We start from the raw sequence: 5,939 nt of genomic DNA, 5'->3' as shown, positions 1-5,939 counted from the left end.
CTTCTTACATATAAAATTTAAGAGGTAGCCTATCCCAGTACTAGAAAAATAAATAAATAAATAAATAAATAATCTATAGGTTAACTCGGCATGTAAAAAATAATTTATAAAAATCCAAGGTAATATTTTTGAATCTTACCTTTATTTTACTTTCTTCTTCTTACATATAAAATTTAAGAGGTAGCCTATCACATTTTTACAGCTATATAAAATTGTATCATGTGACACAGGAACCATTTATTCCCTGGTAACTTTCTCCCAAAACTGTACTGAATAAAAAATGACAATTAATTTTATTTGCATAAAATAATTATGTAACATAGCACATGAAGATTGAGACACTTGTAGGTAAAATGGCATAATAATAGAATAACACCTGATCACACATGCTCATTACTGGGCCCTGAAATTGTTTCTGGTCATTTATTGGAAAGGCAGCAGACTCAAGGCAAACCCTGCACAAAACAATGAATATAAAGATCTGAAACATTATGATGTCATGGCAGTGGAATAGTGTAAATGTTTATGCCTTGTTCATATATTGCAATCCTTACCCTCAATACATATATTGCAATCCTTACCCTCAAGACAATGGTGATTAGGTCATGAGGGTGGAGCTTTAATGAATAGGATTAGTCTCATAAAATAAAGACTTGCTGGGCAGGGGATTTAGCTCTGTGGCCTGGCAAGTGCAAGGTCCTGAGTTTGATTCCCAGTACTCTAAATAAATAAATAAATGAAGACTTGCTGTGAGCCCCTTTATCCCTTCTGTGGCATGAGGCTACAGTGCAAGAAAGCTATCTGTGAGGAAGTAGTCCTTTTCTGATTCCAAATCTGCCCAAATAGTGGACTTCCCAGGCTCTAGAACTGTTGAAAAAATTTATGTTGCTATACAGCATTTTACAATAGCAATGAACACATATGGTCTATAGGAATTAACTCAGACACCAGTGTCTTTACATCACTGCAAATTTCTCCAAGATGATCTCACTTTAGACAGTCAGTTCCCCTGATATTAAATGAAGACAGCAGCATAACATTTACTGCAAGGAGATATCCACTGTATTCTTAACATAATACATTCTACAAACTTTTTAAATCATCCCGGATTTTTTTTGTTCTTGTTAAATTTATTAGTTTTATATATATATATATATATATATATATATATATAAAATCACACATGTAATAGGGAATGTGTACCTGTACATGATATATCCTGACAGCTTTTTTTCCCAATCTCCTCCATTCCTTTCAACTCCTCTTCCCCTCCTTATTTACAAAGCTTTATTTCCATTTTATCCTTCTTTTATCATTTTTTAACATGGAAGATTACTCAATCTGGCTTGTACTTTTGTTTCTTTTCTTTTTATTAGGATTATGATCACAGATGATTTCAGAAGCAACAAATGCTATAGATATTCCACATGCAGTTTTTCACAAATTTCCTTTATAGTTGTTTTCACTTCTTTGACACAAAGACTTGTACACAAATAAGTAGCTGAATCCTTAATAGCCAAAAAGTAGACACAATAAAGAAGTTTATCATTATGTAAATGGATTGATATGCTTGATATACCCATAAAATGGAACATGACTCAGAAATATAAATAAAAATAATGCAGTTGATTCTCCACATCTTTAGGTTCTGCATGTGTGGATTTAGCCAACTGAAGATAAAATACATTCAGAAAAAATATGTGCTGAAATGGACAGATTTTTCTTGTACAGTAAAATGTAGTATAAGGACTAACTGTGTAGCATGTACATTGTATTAGTTATTATAAGTAATGTAGGAATGCTTGAAAGTATATACGAGGGATGTGCATAAATTATGGGCAAATATTATCATATTTTGCATAGGAAACCTGCACATCTGTAGATTTTGGTATGTATTGGGAAGTTTGAACCAAAATTTCATATATATTTAGGAAATACTGTGTTTATATATATATAAGTTGATGCAATTCAAAGAATTAGGCTGATTGAAAGAAGCCAGACCAAAGAGAAACAAGAATACTTTGGGCAGGGGTAGGAGAAAACTTCTGACAGGGACACTTTGATTGTTTTGAATGGGGTAATAGTTTCATAGAACATTATATATTATGTATGTGTGTGTGTGTGTGTGTGTGTGTGTCAAAACATCTAATCAGTTACTTTAAGTATGTTCAGTATATTTATTGTATATCTATTATTCTTTGGTAAAGATGTCTTTTAAAAAATGACTAAGTGAAATAAGCCAGGTACTGAAAGATAAATATCACATGTTTTGCATTCTTATGTAGAAGCTACAAAAGTTAATTTCATAGAAGTAGAGGGCAAAATAGTGGTCACTAGAGGCAAGGAAAGGTAGAAGAAAAAGGAGGATAGAGGAAGGTTGAATAATAGGTGCCCAAATACTGTTATTATATAGATACACAATAGTGTTATAGCACAATGGGTGACTGTCATTTATAACAGATTGTTACACAGTTTATAAAGAGCTAGAAGAGAAGCTGAAAAGTTCTAAGCACAAAGAAATTATAAGTGTTTAGGGAAATGGAAATGCTAATCATACTGATTTGGTTATTATACATTATGTACATATAAGAAATTACCACACTGTGCCCTACAAATATGTAGAATTAAAATACAATTACAAGACTCAATAATCTCACTCATTTTCCTCATGAAAAGTGAAGACAGGTTTACACAAAGACATATAGAGCTGTCTGCAGCAATATCTTTCATAACTGCCCCAAACTGGAAAACACAAGTCTTCTTCAGCTAGTAAATTAATTAATAAGCTGTGAGACATCCATACCATCCAATACTGTTCATTGATAAAAAAAATACAATAGTGATGAACATAACAAAATGAATGAGTTGTAAGTACCTTTGTTAAAATGCCAGAAAGAAGCCAGATATCAAAGAATTGAGATGTGTTGTGTATGTGTACCAACTCCCCATGATGAATGTAATCATTATGTTCTGCAAATATATACTAATAAAAATTTAAAAAACAAAAGGACTAAAGTGTCTGACTAAAATTTGCTACATAATTTTTTCTTTGAGTCTTATATGAGCATCGTAGTTATAACCATCTATGTTTAGTTGATAACAATTTAACTTTTGCCACATGCAAATACTCTACCCTATAACTTTTCTTCTACCCACATGTTATGTTGGCTATGACATCACAGTTTACATTATTAAGTCCAGTTTATTTATTAGCACACAATTGTAGCTATAGTGCCTTTTGTCTTTGATACAGAGGCAAAAGTGATTTATACGCCGCTAATATTCTATTAGTGTTCTGAACATGACTGTATACTCATTCTTACAATGAATTTTTAATTTTTCTCATTATTATTTCATTAAAAATAAAATTTCATAACAAAGTAATGAGCATAATGATAGTTAATAAACTGTATATCATTATCTTTGAAGTAGAGTATAACATATTGATGAAAATTATCTTTTACAAAGTAAAAACAGACATATTAGCACAAAACTTTCTTTTCAAAGAACAAGAGAAACTAGTAGTATAAATAAAACAAATTAGTATGTATATTAAGATATTTCTGAAGCAGACTAGGTCATTTGGGGGCAATTTTAACTTCTCTCCATGTCCTGATTTTCTATCTTCTTTGAGCACCAGACATCCATATCCATCATCACTTGGATACCTACCGTCTGTCTCGAACTGTTATAACCTGTTGGTGTATAGTAGGTTTCTGTGGGGTAACGGGTCCCGAGAAGGAGGTGCCCCTGATGAAAAGAAAAACAAGAGAGACAAAGCTATAGGATCAGAGGGCTGCAGCCTCCAGGACTGAAGCCTCCATTACAATCTGCTTTAGCCTTTATTTTTTTTATTTTTTTTGCCTTAGTATTTTATTGGGATACAAATAAAAGCAGCAACAGGGCAAATGGGAGGAATCATTAACAGGACTGGGGAGGGCAATACCACTTAATTATCACAGGAATGAGACTTCTTAGTTAACTATCATCTTATCATTCCTTTGGGCATATCTCAGCAAAGCTTCTAGTGCTGTCCCAGGGTTTCCACAGGAACTAAGTTCCTGCTGTCATTTCCTTTACACTAATGCTTTAGCTAGACTTCCTCTAGAATCAAAGAGTCATATGGCTTGGTCAGGCTCAAAGTCTCACATAGGTAATATGCTGAAAGATAATCTATAGAATGTCCTTCTCCACAATACCTTGAAATACCTATCTCTCCTTGTTAAAGGAGAAACTCATCTCAATGAATGTAATATTCATCCTTCTGATACAGGAAAATAAAAATTCCCAACCTGAGTGATATCTGGGGACAAGTTTGTGTTCTCTACAATCGAAGAATGAATTTTAGGAACAACAGAGGTTAAGTTAAGGGTAGAATATATTTATTGAGGGACAGAAAAAAAGCTTCTATCCAAGACAGGAACAGAAGGGGAGCCTTTTCTAGGGACTTTTATAGAGCCATACCATGAGGTGAGGCAGGTCCAAGGTAGGGGGAAATGGACAAAACTATGGTCAGCCAATAAGAATTGCTCAGGTAAAACTGATTAAATTGGGATCAAATGGGGAAGTGAGTCACATAGCCAGAGGGCATGAATACAGAACAGGGGCTTTTCCTGTAAGGGGTTGGCTTCAGTGACTCTTCAAGGTGATCGCTACCTATTTAGAATATCAATCCCTGATGCTCATTCTTAGAGAGGTATATGGGTGCATTTGTTTAGTCCTTTGTCTTGAGGTCTGGCCCACAGAAAATATGTATCTTTCATGTTGGCTCCTTTGAGGGCCTGGCCCTGTCTGACTGCCTATAATATTTCTATCTAACTCAGCTGTCTGTAACACTTCCAACTGATCTAAAGGCTGTGAAATTATCCACATATTACAGGGTCACTTAAATCTCTCAGAAAGGCCTTCTGACTCAATCTTCAAAATATACTATAAAAATCTTACCGCTTCTCAGAGACACATTTATTACCTGATCCAAGCATTATTCTTGTTTATATTATTAGATCAGACTACTAGAAAGCATCAGTGCTGTGGTGTTTTAAAAAATTAATTGAAAAATAAATATAAATTCACCAAATATAACATTTTGTTTTGAAATATTTATTTCTTGTGGAATGGCTAAATGAAGCTACTTGACATGTGCATTACCTCATTTTATTGATTAATTTATTTTTAGGGTAAAAAATTTAAAATTTATCCAACTAACAATTTTCAGTATATAATACATTTGTATTAATTATAATCACCATGTTCTGCAGTAGATCTCTTAAACTTTCTCTTACCCAAGGAAAAGTTTGGATTGTTCCACAAACACCTTCCCAATACAGGTCTCAGATTCCCCTAGTAACCACCATTCTATTTTTTAACTTCAAGGTAAATCATCTTAAAGTCCATGTGTAAGTGAGATTGTGCCATATTTGCTTTTCTGTGCCTGGTTAAATCTGTCACCAGTGAACTGTCTAATAGGGAAGCCAAAGGCACCCCAACAAAATACATATTATGTCACTCCTCTGTCTAAGACCTTCCAAAGAATTCAGTCATGTTATACATAGTGGAATTAACATTGAAATGACCAGTATTTTTGAATCCCTTTTGACTGTTTTTACTTTTCTGATATTAACTTTAACATTTCTAACCTTTGCCCTCCTTGTTTGCCCCAGTCAGCCTGGTTTTGTTACTGTTTCTGTCAAATTCTAGGCACAAAGAAGTTGGTCTCATTTGAAACCTGTCTTACTGAAATTTCCCTCCTTTTGATTATTTGTGTTGCTTATTTATTCAACCCTTGCATTATTTTCTTTCATTATTTTCTGCTCAGTGAAGACATTTCTGAAGACTGTTCCTTGCTTTGCATTATGTTCCATAATATTATTATCATGTAACATATTATAAATGAATAAAATGTATATATCTTTCTTTTTTTTCTTTTCTCATTCACCCAA

Source organism: Chinchilla lanigera, unplaced genomic scaffold, assembly GCF_000276665.1.
Source record: "Chinchilla lanigera isolate Chin_1 unplaced genomic scaffold, ChiLan1.0 scaffold00149, whole genome shotgun sequence".
Lineage (NCBI taxonomy): Eukaryota > Metazoa > Chordata > Mammalia > Rodentia > Chinchillidae > Chinchilla > Chinchilla lanigera.
Note: the sequence above shows the minus strand (reverse complement) of the source record.